This window comes from Archocentrus centrarchus, chromosome 2, assembly GCF_007364275.1.
Source record: "Archocentrus centrarchus isolate MPI-CPG fArcCen1 chromosome 2, fArcCen1, whole genome shotgun sequence".
In the NCBI taxonomy this organism is placed as follows: Eukaryota; Metazoa; Chordata; class Actinopteri; order Cichliformes; family Cichlidae; genus Archocentrus; species Archocentrus centrarchus.
Genome location: NC_044347.1, coordinates 1,947,285 through 1,961,695, shown reverse-complemented (window position 1 = coordinate 1,961,695; position 14,411 = coordinate 1,947,285). Strand labels below are relative to the sequence as shown.

Here is a 14,411-nt window from a genome sequence, read left to right as displayed (position 1 = left end):
GCTGATTGGTGCAGGAACACGCTCACCTGTGGAGGGCGCTGCATGCTGCTGTGTTCTCCTGTCTCAGCCTTTGGTTGAAGCTGCTGCCTGTTTGGACAGTCTGATGCTCAGATCCAGCCCGTGTGAGGAAAAGCTCGCAGACACACAGCAGTGATTAGTTCCAGATGTTCTCCTGTTTCAAAGCGCCAGGCTTCTCAAAGGGCGGCCCGCGGACCAGCGCCGGTCCTCGGGAACATTTTATGAGGCCGTGAGAGCAACGAGGAGCACTCTAAAAACAACAGAGAGCAACTGTTGATGAGAGGAAAAGTTTTGATGTGAGCCAAAAATAAAGACGTGCCAACAAACAGAAGCTCGTCAGTCCAACGAGCTTCAGCCTGTAATTGATGTTTTTTCAAAGCTGCAACACCATCAAGGATCTGTGAGCTGCAGCTACACAACAATCACTTTCCATCAGTTTCCAAAGCCTGATGGAAGGATAGGATATGTATTCCTGGATGTGTGGGACAGCTGATCTGACAGAGTTCACACGCACACATCTGCACTCACAAAGACGACACGTGTTAAAGCCTGTTGGTGCTTTTGTTGGATCATCTCCACTATATCACTGTTATCTAGGAGGTTCTTCAAGATACACACCTGTGTGTGTGTGTGTGTGTGTGTGTGTGTGTGTGTGTGTGTGTGTGTCAGCAGCATAGACTGGAGAAATGCCCCTTTAGTTCAAGTTAGCTAAACTATTAAAATCCACCAATAGGCTCAGAGTATGACATCACAAACTGTTAACGATCTGGCACTAATTAATTTGGTTCTGAGAGTCTTTGAGCTGCACGCGAGCACTGACTGGGACGTTTAAGGAGGCGGAGGAGACAGAAGAGCTGGATGTTAACCAAAGTTAAAAAACTACATGATAATGATAATGCCAAATCACAGCAACAGTCATCAAGGCAGTCTACACTGTAAGATTAAGAAGCCACAACATTATAGAGAAAAGCCCAAAAGTATGGTGTAATATCACAGCTTCACTGCAGGAAACCTACACAACATTGTGGAGATCCAGAAACTTTGTTGTTATATGTATGCAGATATGTTTGTCCACACTGGGGCTGAGATGAGGACATATATTAAAGTGTCACACGTCAGCCTGTTAGCAGTCAGCTTAAGGAAATGGTTTAAAGTCCTCCATGAAAGCAGTGCCTGCAGACTCTTTATATTCCCTGTTTCCACTCTTGGATTTGTTAGTGTGGGAGAAAACTTTGGGCAGGCCCACATCTCATGAGACAACCTCCTGAAATCTGATGCTGAGCACGCTGACACCAGCCTGTGGCCACTGTGTGGACCCACAGTAAGATTATGGGTGTGGACACAGTGGGCCGGGGTGGGCGGGGCACTCTGATCACCTGTGTGTCTAAGACAAGCCTGTTGAACCCCTCCCACTAATCTCTGTACACACACACACTGTGACAGCTTGCATCTAAGTTCACCCTGACTGGCTTTTAGCATCAGCTGGTGGGGGGGCAGGTGAAGGGACTGAAGTGAGACCTTAAGGATGGACACCTTCAGACCAAAGTGGACCTCAGAACAACAGTTTCTCTTCTTCTGCTGCTGCTTCTGGGCTTCTGCAGCGCTCATTATGACCATGGAAGAAATGATTGACTAAAACTAGAACAGCTTGGAAATACTGCATTTAATGAAGGGCACGTCTCCCATATCACTGGGGCCTCTCTTTATCAATAACAGAGCGTTAAATGCATGGAAATGAAAATATAAAGTGTTTTTTCTGTCTCGTTTTCACAGGATGCTGCTGCTAATAATGGGAAGTGCCCAAATATGGTTTCACCTTTGACCTTCTCTCATTATCAGGGTCAGATTTCTATGTTCAGTAAAGGAAATGACTTTTTTGGAGACAAACAGCAGTTTCTTACTTTGACACTTGGATGAAAAGTCATTCTTTCATTTATTTTAATAGGATCTTCAGATTTTCTGCTCCAAGGAGATGTGTTCATTCCAAGAACTAGAAATGCCATGAAGGGCTTAAATGGGCAATATTCCTGTCTGTGGCCAAAGTCTGCTCCCACCGGGAATGTTGAATCCCTTTGTTCTAAGTGGGAATGATGGTGGGTTTAATTGTAGCCAATGTCACCACATGTTAACATTCTTTCAGCCACTGAAACAACAGCATCACTGATGAAGTTATTCACAACTGCAGGAGATGCTGAGAAGACCACGATTTTAGATGGACGGCTTCATCACAGTGACCTGCATTTGTTTGATTCCACGTACAGCAGAGGAGGCGTACCTGAGCACTGAACCCAGAGCTGGGTGACTTATTTACTGCAGCGCTTCAGTGTTTGAAGGGAGGGGTCAGCGTAGGACCCTCAAGACCCTCCAGATAACTGCATCTGCAATAAGAGAACTGCAGTAAATATCTTCTTGTTGATTTCAGTCCTTTGAGCATAAGGACACACACACTAAACCAAAGCTGTTCCAAAGCTCCTTTTCTTAGTTTTCCTTGCTCCTAAGTTCTGACTCAACTCTGTGAATTTTGTCCACATTTGCTCACACATCAGCTTGAAGCTGGATTTTCAGCACCGGTCATAATACAGTAACAGCTGCACAAATGATCTGTGGCTGCATTTTCTGGAGATACACCCTAGAGTTCTCGTTTTCAGGTAGGTCAGGTGACCTACAACCTACTTGCAGCCATTGGCCCATTTTCTAAAGAGCAATGCATGCACACAGGTAACTGCTGCAACATGCAGCCATCAGGAGCAGACTTTTTAAATCCACCATGCTTTCCCTTCTTTGGTCACAGAGCTGCCCTGGTACATGTGTCCCTCTCCTCTGTGATGGTAACTCTCCTTGTTTACAGGTTAGTTTGAAAGAAAACAACAAAGTGGAGCTTCAAACAGCTGTTTTGGCCTGTTGGAATAAAGTGTCCTTATCAGAGAGCCACAGCAGAGAACCCAGTCGTACTAACAGCCAATGAGCACACAGACCGGAGAGTTCATGTAAATTTCACTGCATGTTCTATATTATTGATTTTGCTTTCTTCTGCTGTCTCCATGTTCAGCTGCGCCTCTTTGGTGGCTCGGAGACGAGCGGGTGGTGTCACTGCAGAGGTATGGCTGTGTAATCCACGGCATCGTCCAGCACCGGCTGCTGCACCCACTTGGTTTTTACCACGAGCACACTCACAGTGACGTGACCACAATATCAGAGTCAACTGAGACAACATCCACCAAGGTCAACATCTCACAGCATCATTTAGGATTAATCACTAAGAAACTTTGAATCATTTTAAAACATTTCCCACAGCTTTTTGAAACAACTTTGACAAGATGGACACAAATAATGTGAACAGTGCACATGATCACTCATCTATAACACACTGTGGAAGGTCAGGCTGAACAACAATGCAGCCTTAAGTCAAATACACTAAATCTAATTTAAATCATTTTCTGCTCATTACAATTGTGTAAATGTTCAGAAATGCCTTTGGAATGACTCCAGAATGGGAAACCTGAACTCCCATCCCTGATCCCACTGTTCCCATTGACCAGACTCAAGCATGTGTGACACTGACACTCTCAGGGTCAACAGGCTCTACCAGTGCTGAAACTACATGGCATCAAAATATAGAAAGCATAATAATAAACCACTGTGACTGCCACTATCTTTGCTGAGGTCATCAACAAAGTATGTTTTAATATCGTATTTTATCAACATAGTAAAAAAGGCTGTTTTTGAAACTTTCCAGCTATTTGATTTTGGCCTTTTTTACTTCCTGTTGAAGATGAATCAAAATGATGGCAAAATCTCAATTATTAGAGCCTCGAGGAATTTTTAAATCAACTTCTATAAGGTGGTCAGATTTATAATCTCTGCATATTATAGAGCTGGTCTGGGCGCTTCAGAAGGAAATGTTGCATACCTATCATTTTACCGATGGGATATGAGGCATGAGGAGGATCTTTATCCACAATCTGATGCTCAGTTTGACTAAATTCAAAGTTTCTAGCCGAGGTTGTGAGTGACGTTTTTAAAAGCATCAGCTGCACAGTTAGAATCAAAGATAATTGAGCTGATTTATCTTCCATAAACTCGTAGAGGCATATTTGCAGTCACACTGTGTCAGAGATGCTGTGATTGGGCAGAGACTCACCTGTAAAGAGTACATTTTTTATTATGTTCAGAAATAATGAATCAAATGTGAGACACATGATAAAAAATCATTTCAAATGAAAGCTGCAGCAGTGATCGGGCCCTCGTATCTCGGTGCACACTCGAGGCGTTCCAGAAGATTCCTGCAGTCATTTAGACGTCTGATCCCTGGATGATGATTGGCTGTTGTACCAACAAGGTACTTATTAGATCCTGTGCCCACTATATGGCATTGGAGAACACCCACTAATTATATGTCATGCTGCTGTTTCTAATGTATGGAAGCCTAAATGAAACTTTCATGGACATCAGATGAGCTTTATTGCCTACAGCTGATTTCCTCTGGGCACTAGATGGCGCTGTGACAATCATTAAACATGTGTTCAGGGGCGGAGCCTTATGACTCGTGAGGAGTTTGAGCCAGATTTGTTATGAGTGAATCATAACAAACCAACATTTGATGGCAAATGATCCAAATTTTCCAAGACGCCATGGAGACGTCTGGCCGAGGTCTGTCCCAACTGATGCTATAAAATTCCTCTGATATTTGAAATTTACACCTGGAAATGGCAAAAACGTCCCAAAATCAGCCATTGAACTCCAAATGTTGGGCTTCTAGTCAGGTTTAGGTCTCCAAGAGGATTTTTGTGTTTCTTGGTATGTTACATACGTGTACCAAATTTCATACAGTGTTTAACAAATTTATTAGATCACCTGTCATAAAAATACTAATACTTTATAGTATATCTGTCAAATGCTTGTTTCAAACTGGACTGATCTTTATGGCAGCATTTGAGACAGCACACTGGACTTCTTTGAGAAGTCAGAAATTAATGAACCATAACATTCAAAAGCTCATTTTTCTATTCAGGAAGTAAAAGCCTATAATTTGTCATCTTAATCAATAATAATAATAATAATATGCTTCACTATTTTTCTGCTTTTTTGTAAAAGTGTCAATTTGAAAATTAATCGATAACAACAATAATTGTATTTTAGCATTAAAAAGATCATTTGGATTAAAGAGCTTACACATATTGATGGATGTACCATTACAGAAACATAACAATGATTTTGGTCATCAAGAATACTCTTAATTTATTATTGTTCTTATATAAAAGTGGGTCTAAAGTCGCAGATAGCTAAAATTTCCAGAAACTGAACCAAAAAATACACAAAATGAAACAAAGAACCATGTCCTGGTGTTTGCCAGAATCTTTTGTATACAGTGAATCGCTACAGTGAGGTGGAAAAATAATAATTTATGTCTGAGATGAGACAAAATAAATAAAGTACAACATTTTAATATTCCAAACATGCATTTACTTCTTCACTTCCACACACACACGCTCGGCCTTGTCACTCCATTACCGTTTGAGTCCGTTACCGTGCACTAATGAAGCGGCAGATTTGTGCTGGAACTAAAACCTGAGCTGAAATTAGGCAGGAAAACATTCCAGACTGCTTCCATTACCTTCACCCGGAGACGATCAGCGGGAGCAGGAGAAACACGAAGTTCAGGAACTCTGAGAAGTTAGGAAACACGCAGGAAGACGTCCACAGACCAGCATCACTGATACTGAATCCTGCGGCCGACAGCTACGCTTCAACAACGCTGCGTTCAGGGGCACCTCGGAAACTCCCAAATCTTCCCACAAACATCTGGAAGGAGGCTGAAAAGAGATTTGTGTCTCCTGTTTTTGAAGGAGGGTCAAACATGTTCAGTATTGTCACACAGGTCTAGATGGTCCCTGATATCATAGCTGCTCAAACACTGATGATCATATTTGAAGAATTATTACTGATGGCAGCAAAGTTTGAATGGAGCTCTCTGTCTGTGCTGATTTGCCGCCCTCTGGAGGTGCAAACACAAACTGCACGATGTCGCTTTAATGAACACAGCTGACATGACGTGTTTTGAAATGAGCGACACGTCGCAGCATCCAGTTTGTCCCAGTAAAACGAGCTCCTGCAGCAGTGGATAAACTGTGTGCTGCTCACAGTTAGCAGAGACACATCTGGAATCAACATCAGCCATTCAAAGCTCTTCTTCTTCTTTGCTCCTCCACTTGTCCACTTTCCTCCATTTCCAAATGACACACTGCACACCATGCTGAGATGGTCCAAGTCTGCAGCTCATATCTCTGTGATGATCACCTTGTTGCTGCACAAATACTATTTGATGTGTGTCAAACTGTGTTACCTTTGGCTTTTTTCATGGATCGACCAAAGAAATGGGAACAAATGATGTGTGTGTGTAACAACTGCTGGTAACAAAGTGTCTAAAGCTTCAGATTTTTTCAGCGCTCTGGTTTGTTTAAAGCTGGATCAGCATCACGTCTTCATTCAGCTGCTGACTCCTGATGGAACATTTAGCATCTTTAGTGAGTTTAGTGGAAATGTGCCTCACAAAGATGACATGCTGCTATAATGAGAATTCAAATGCAGCTCTGATAGAAACACTGTCACTTTGTCTAATGTGAGAAACAGCTTCAAGTTCCTGAAGAAGAAATGATGATGATTTAGTGTGAATGCAGCTTCAAATGGAGGCTCTGCTCTTTATGTTGCTGTCAGAGGTGTGAGTGTGTTACAGCTGTCAGCACACAGACACACAAGCACAGCTTCATGTTTCTATCAGCAGATTCATGTGGACTCGCCTTCATTTGCATCAACATCCTTTCTGTTTGTTTCTTTTTGCCATTTTTGCTCCATTGTTTTGGTTTTTGCTCCTTTGGTTTCAGTGAGTTTGGCATTTCTTTGCTTTCTCATTGGGAACATTTGCACCTTTGATTTGGTGGAAAAGAGGAGGCCCCCACCAGGCCCTGCCCAGTGAGCCCGGGCGTGGCACTGACAGCAGCCATGCTACCCACAAACCCACACAAAGATGATTCTGCATTTTACAAGATTTTTTTATTTGAAAAACCACAAATCACCCTCAATGAAGACTTCAAGGAGATGTTAGTGACATTGGAGCTGCACATCAACATCTGATCAATATGAAAACGTGTTTGTGACTGAAAGAGACAGACATGTACAGACTGAACTATCTGTTCAACAGTCAGAGTGTTTCTCTAACAGGAGGACGCTCTTTACACTCAGCTCAGCTCTTTACACTCAGCTCAGCACACACACTGAGGAAGCAGATGAATAAAGCAAAAACCCAGGATAAAGAGGTTCAGTGAATGTGGTGTTGAAGGTGTGGAGGTGGATCAGAGTGTCAGAGGAGACTCTGTAGAAGGACAGAGTGCCAGCAGGACAGTCCACATACACTGCTACTCTGTTAGAGACAGAGGAGGAGGAGGAGGAGGAGGAGGAGGAGGAGGAGGAGGAGGAGGAGGAGGAGGAGGAGGAGGAGGAGATGGGTGTGTGTCTGTTATTGTGCCAAACAGACCGAGGACCACCATCAGAACAGTCCAGACTCCAGGACTGATCATTCCATCCAAACAAACAGTCTCTGTCTCCTTTCCTGCTGTAACTCACTGATATATAAACATTTCCTCTCCACTCGACCTCCCAGTAACAGCGACCAGTTAGACCATTTCTACACAGCAGCTGAGGACAAACATCAAACCTGTCTGGATGATCAGGATATGACTGAACCTCCTCCACACGTGTCACCTTCCTGTTGTTGTCAGACAGTTGTAGGTTTGTCTGTACTGTGTTTGTGTTGATTGTGAGTTGACAGGAATCTGATGGAGAGAACAAACACAATCCAGCTGCAGTTATTGATCCATCATCTGTTCATTGATTGACACTTTGATGATGACTCCTGACATCAGAGATGTGAATGAGTGATGTGACAGTTTGAAGATTCAATTCAATTTTATTTATATAGCACCAAATCACAACAAACTGTCGCCTCAAGGCGCTTTGTATTGTGGGTAAAGACCCTACAATAATACAGAGAAAACCCAACAGTCAGAACGACCCCCTATGAGCAGCACTTGGCGACAGTGGGAAGGAAAAACTCCCTTTTAACAGGAAGAAACCTCCAGCAGAACCAGGCTCAGGGAGGGGGGGTCATCTGCTGTGACCGGTTGGGCTGAGGGGAGAGAAAGACATGCTGTGGAAGAGAGCCAGAGATTAATATCAATTAATGATTAAATGCAGAGTGGAGTATAAACACAGTAAAAAGAGGAGAATGAAGAAGAAACACTCAGTACATTATGGGAACCCCCCCAGCAGCCTAGACCTATAGCAGCATAACTAAGGGGTGGTTCAGGGCCACCTGATCCAGCCCTAACTATAAGCTTGATCATAAAGGAAAGTTTTAAGCCTAATCTTAAAAATAGAGAGGGTGTCTGTCTCCTGAATCCAAGCTGGAAGCTGGTTCCACAGAAGAGGCGCCTGAAAGCTGAAGGCTCTGCCTCCCATTCTACTCTTAAGTATCCTAGGAACCACAAGTAAGCCAGCAGTCTGAGAGAGAAGTGCTCTGTTGGGGTGATATGGTACTATGAGGTCTTTGAGATAAGATGGTGCCTGATTATTCAAGACCTTGTATGTGAGGAGAAGAATTTTAAATTCTATTCTAGATTTAACAGGGAGCCAATGAAGAGAAGCCAATATGGGAGAAATCTGCTCTCTCTTTCTAGTCCCTGTCAGTACTCTAGCTGCAGCATTTTGGATCAGCTGAAGGCTTTTCAGGGAGCTTTTAGGACAGCCTGATAATAATGAATTACAATAATCCAGCCTAGAAGTAATAAATGCATGAATGAGCTTTTCAGCATCACTCTGAGAAAGGATGTTTCTAATTTTAGAAATATTGCACAAATGCAGAAAAGCGGTCCTACATATTTGTTTAATATGTGCATTGAAGGACATATCCTGGTCAGAAATGACACCAAGATTTCTCACAGTGTTACTGGAGGCCAAAGTAATGCCATCCAGAGTAAGTATCTGGTTAGACACCATGTTTCTAAGATTTGTGGGGCCGAGAACAAGAATTTCAGTTTTATCTGAATTTAGAAGCAGGAAATTAGAGGTCATCCAGGCCTTAATGTCTTTAAGACATTCCTGCAGTTTAATTAATTGATGTGTGTCATCTGGCTTCATTGATAGGTAAAGCTGAGTATCATCTGCATAACAATGAAAATCGATGCAGTGCTTTCTAATAATACTGCCTAAGGGAAGCATGTATAATGTAAATAAAATTGGTCCTAGCACAGAACCCTGTGGAACTCCATAATTAACCTTAGTGTGTGAAGAAGACTCCCCATTTACATGAACAAATTGGAGTCTATGAGATAAATATGATTCAAACCACTGCAGTGCAGTACCTTTAATACCTATAGTATGCTCTAATCTCTCTAATAAAATATATGGTCAACAGTATCAAAACTGCACTGAGGTAACAGGACAAGCACAGAGATGAGTCCACTGTCAGAGGCTCTAAGAAGATCATTGGTAACCTTCACTAATGCTGTTTCTGTACTGTGATGAATTCTGAAACCTGACTGAAATTCTTCAAATAAACCGTTTCTCTGCAGATGATCAGTTAGCTGTTTTACAACTACTCTTTCAAGAATCTTTGAGAGAAAAGGAAGGTTGGAGATTGGCCTATAATTAGCTAAGACAGCTGGGTCAGTGATGGCTTTTGGGTCAGTGATGGCAATTGGAGCGAAAGAGTCTAAACAAATACCAGCAGTGCTGAAAGCAGCCAAACATGAAGGTCAATCTTTGAGATGGTTATGAATAATTTTTTTCTCTAATGTCTAAAATTTTATTTGTAAAGAAATCCATGAAGTCACTACTAGTTAAAGTGAAAGGAATACTCGGCTCTACAGAGCTCTGACTCTTTGTCAGCCTGGCTACAGTGCTGAAAACAAACCTGGTTGTTCTTATTTTCTTCAATTAATGATGAATAGTACGATTTCCTAGCTCAAGATGGTTGAATGTGTGCTGCTTTGTTTTCATCAATCACATTAAAAACACACTTACACTTCCTCAGACCTGGTCTCAACCATTGGACTCCAGCAGGCTCCGCCCTGAAAGGAGGAGGGGGGTCAGAGGTTATTTCCTGTCTTCCTCTGAGTGTCTGCGTCTCTGTTTTCTACATGTTTTTGTTCTGGCTCGGCCGCACAGCTAATTTCCCTTTAGGGCCAATGAAAGTGAAGCTGCAAGCACCATGAGGGATGACCGGATCATTGAACTGTTCTCAGATCAGCATCAAAACCCTGCAGCTGCAGGTCTGACCCGGCTACAGGCAGAGGCAGTGATGGCCAGTGGGAGCCTGTTTGAACACTTTGGAGTTCATTCTTGAAGCTTTCAGTCTGGATGTTGTGTGATGAGAAAGAAAGCATTCAAATGCAGCACTGGGCTCATCAACCTTCTTCTCCATCATTAAGTAGAGGAAAAGAAGTGACAGAGTCACAGCTGTGCTTCAGAGGCACACACACACTTGAAGATGTCTGATGTTTGAATATGAAAAGTATAGGAAAATGATTCATCAATCAAGGAGATAAGATCCCGTGGATTAGTCTACAGTAGGGTTTAATCCCAGGACCCGGGATTCCCGGGAAATGCGATCAGAACCACTTCCCGTTTCCCGGGAAACGGGAAAAGACGGGAAACCGAGAAAAAAATATGGCTGCCCTGAACAATAAAGAAATATCTGTTTAACCTCGAGTGTTTCTTTTCCTCGTTTGCAGACGCTTACTAACAATCATGAATTAGGATACGGGCCTAATGTGTGAAAAAAGCATCATGAAATAGATACTTTAACATATTTCGTTTTTAAAATGGAGTTGAGTAAAATGTATATTTTTTAGGCTATAAGGATTGGCCAGTTTTTCACAAGACGATTCACAACGAATCTACTTTAACCCTCAGACATGGCGTTGTAAATTTGCTGTTGCCAGAATGGCAATGACCAAGACGTAGTGCATTACTCAAGGCCCTGTGTTATGTCATATTATACTGTAGTACGGTAGTTAACTTTTCAATGACTATTACAGCGTTCCACTGGTGGAACGGTGTGCATTGTGGAGATATAGTGCAACAGATGTCGCCACAACAGCGCAAGTGGCTGAGCCTTTATCAGTGCTGTGTGGAGATGAACCGTATTGTTTTGCACCAGCAATTGTAAAATACCTTGGTATAATTCCATGTACAATGCAGGAATATTCGAATTATATTTGTTAAGGGAGTGTTGAGGAGCGAAACAACACCGCATAGCTCGAGCACTCGAATGCCGAGATGTAGCTTTTATTTCATTAATCAAGCCAATGTTTCCCCCTACTGGGCATAACAGAACATAGCTGGAAAGCTACCTCTACAATATCAGAATAGGTTAAGCCCGACACAGGCTACAGAAGGCCTAATTAAAATAAAAAAAAAAAAATAAATAAAAAAACTTTTTCCCGGGATTCCTGGGAAATGGCTCGTCTTTTCCCGGGATTTGATTCATGTCATTTTCGGGAAAAATATTAAACCCTAGTCTCTAGCACCATCAGATTGTTTTCCTCGGCCTATGTTTCTCTCTTTATACAGTCATTAAGCAAACAAAAGTCAAGAGGATTTAACACAAGAGCTTAACTGATCTTAGAACTTTCATCAGTGCTTCACAGGATCTTCCAGTTAAACATTGTTTTCACAGTGGAACATTTCAATAATTTAACATCAATTCAAAATAACTCTTTTAGAGGAATTTGCAACCTTTGCTGCTTTTCGAGGCCAGGTCGCAGGGGCAGCAGCCTAAGCACCGAAGCACCGAAGCCCAGGCTTTCCTCTCCCAAGCCACCTCCACGAGCTCATCCCAAGGGACCCCAAGTTGTTCCCAGGGCAGCCGAGAGATATAATCTCTCCAGTGTGTCCTGGGTCTACTCAAGGGCCTCCTACTGGTGAGAACACCTCACCCAAGAGGTGCCCAGGAGGCATCCAAGTCAGATGCCCGAGCCACCTCAACTGGCTCCTCTCGATGTGGAGGAGCAGCAGCAGCTCTACTCTGAGCCCCTCCCAAATGGCTGCACTCCTCACCTTATTCTCATGCATATAAGAGAGACACCAGCCAATCCTACACCCACAGGAAATTAGTCCAACTTAATGCCAGCTAAATGGACCATGCTCTCAGGGCAGTTGTACAGGGACTGAATGGCCCGCAGCAATGGGCCAGACACCCCATGCTTGTGCAAGACCTCCCACAGGATACCCTGTCAAATGTCTTCTCCAAGTCCAAAAAGCCTCTAGAGTCCCACAGGCTAACCGAGCCCGATGGGACTCCTTCTTCAGCTTGATGGTGCCCTTCACCTCCGGTGTCCACCATTTGGTTCGGGGGTTTCCACCATCTTCCAGCATCTTCCCCTGCCACCTGACCCAACTCACCACCAGGTGCTGACAGCTCAGCTCCCCTATCCGAGTGTCGAGAACATACGGCCGCAGATCTGGTGATACAATTACAAAATTGATCATTGACCTGAAACCTAGGGTGTCTTGGTGCCAGGTGCACTTATGGACAGCCTTATGTTCAAATACGGTGTTCATTATGGCCCCTAAGGGTCTTACTGTCATTGCCCATTTGAGCGTTGAAGTCTCCCAGCAAGACAATGAGGTAACCGGATGGAGCACCCTCGAGCACCCCACCCAGTGACTCCAAATAGGGTGGGTACTCTGAACTGTCATTCAGCACATAAGTACAAATAATAGTCAGGACCCATTCCCCTGCCCAAAGGCGCAGGGAAACAACCCACTCATCCTCCAACTCCAACATAAAGGCAGCAAGCCGGGGGAATACAAGAATAGCCACCCCAGCTTGCCGCCTCTGACTGAGGGCAACTCAGACTGGAATAGAGACCAGCCCCTCTTGATGAGATGAGATGCGTTGAAGTGAGCCCAAATATATCTAGCTGGTATCTCTCAACCTCACTCACAAGCTCAAGCTCCTTCGCCACCAGAGAGGTGACATTCCATGTCCCAATAGTCAGTCTCGGTTTGCCAGCCCCCACGGCCACCACCACACTGCATCCAACCGCTATGATGCCTCCTGAGGGTGGTGGGCCTACAGGAAGGTGGGCCCATGTCATCTCTTTGGGCTGCACCTGGCCGGGCACCACGGGCTAATGCCCGGCCACCAGATGCTCTCCCTTGAGTTCCCTCCCCAGGCCTCATTCCAGGGTGGGGCCCCGGTAACCCTGTACTGGGCAGGGTAATCAGTTCCCTTGTTGGGCTTTCCATGGAGGTTTTCTGAACCACTCTGTGTCTGATCCCTCACTGGGGAAAATTTTGTCAAGGGATACCCTACCAGGGATCACTGGGACACACAAACCCCTCCACAATGATAAGGTGGCAATTCACGCAGGAGTCCCAGAATAAATGAATTATTATTTTCTGCACTTCCCTGATCAGTGCTCCTGGAGGTTCCACTACAGTGCACAGTGCCAGAGTACAGAGGCAACCTTGGTATTGGCAACTATGGTCCTCCCCATTTAGGACAACTCGGACTGCACCCTAGCCCACGGAGACAATCAGGGACTGATCTTTTCAGCTAGACCCTCCCAATTCCTCTCCTGGAAACCAGCACTTCCCTAGAACACTTAAGGCCCTTGCTGTTCCATGCCAGCCCAGGTAAAGCCAGTTCCTCCTTCTTAGACCACCTGCCTAACATGAGACCTCCAGAATTTAACCAGTTACCCTTTGCAGAAAACACCTGTTCATATATTTCTGGTGTCTGCGTGAGAACATCAATGTCAGTTTGACTAGTCTCAAAAACAGCAGCAGAGTAACCAAAGGGGAAGAGAGAGCAGAGAAGACACAGAGAATAGGAAAGAGGAGCCAAAGAGGAAGGAAGAGCAGAGGAGCTCAAGAATAGGGAGTAGAGGAGATGCAGAGAACAGAGAAGAGGAAAAGGAGACAAAGAGGAGAGAGCAGAGGAGACAAAGAGGTGACAAAAAGGTGAGGCAGAGACAATGAAGAGGAGAGTGCAGAGATAACAAAGAGGAGAGAATAGATTAGATGAAGAGGAGGGAGTATAGAAGATAAAGAATGCAGCAGGAACGGTGAAGAAGAGGTGACCATCCAAAGAGGTGACCGGAAACGCTGCAGCATGGCTCTCACAGATGATGCTTCATCAACATGTTACAGTTTCCCTGAAGCTTTTCTTCCTGCTGCTTACAAGAAAAACAGGAACAACGCTGAACAACTCAAACTGCACTCAGTGATTATTTCAGGATCATTGTGTGACTTCAAGCTTTAGCTCATACACAGTCTTTGACATTTCACATTAATTTTTATCTCAAAAGTAGGAAAGAACTTTAAGAATG

The 14,411-nt window shown here is 43.9% G+C and overlaps 2 protein-coding genes across 2 annotated transcripts in view; one reads left to right on the top strand and one right to left on the bottom strand.

Moving 5' to 3' along the window:
• Positions 1-14,411, top strand: part of LOC115791131 (NACHT, LRR and PYD domains-containing protein 3-like) — a 286,561-nt gene that overhangs the window by 134,525 nt on the left and 137,625 nt on the right. The window lies entirely within an intron of this gene.
• LOC115791121 (NACHT, LRR and PYD domains-containing protein 12-like) overlaps positions 1-14,411 on the bottom strand; it is an 87,588-nt gene that overhangs the window by 53,128 nt on the left and 20,049 nt on the right. The gene's annotated exons all lie outside the window — the stretch shown is intronic.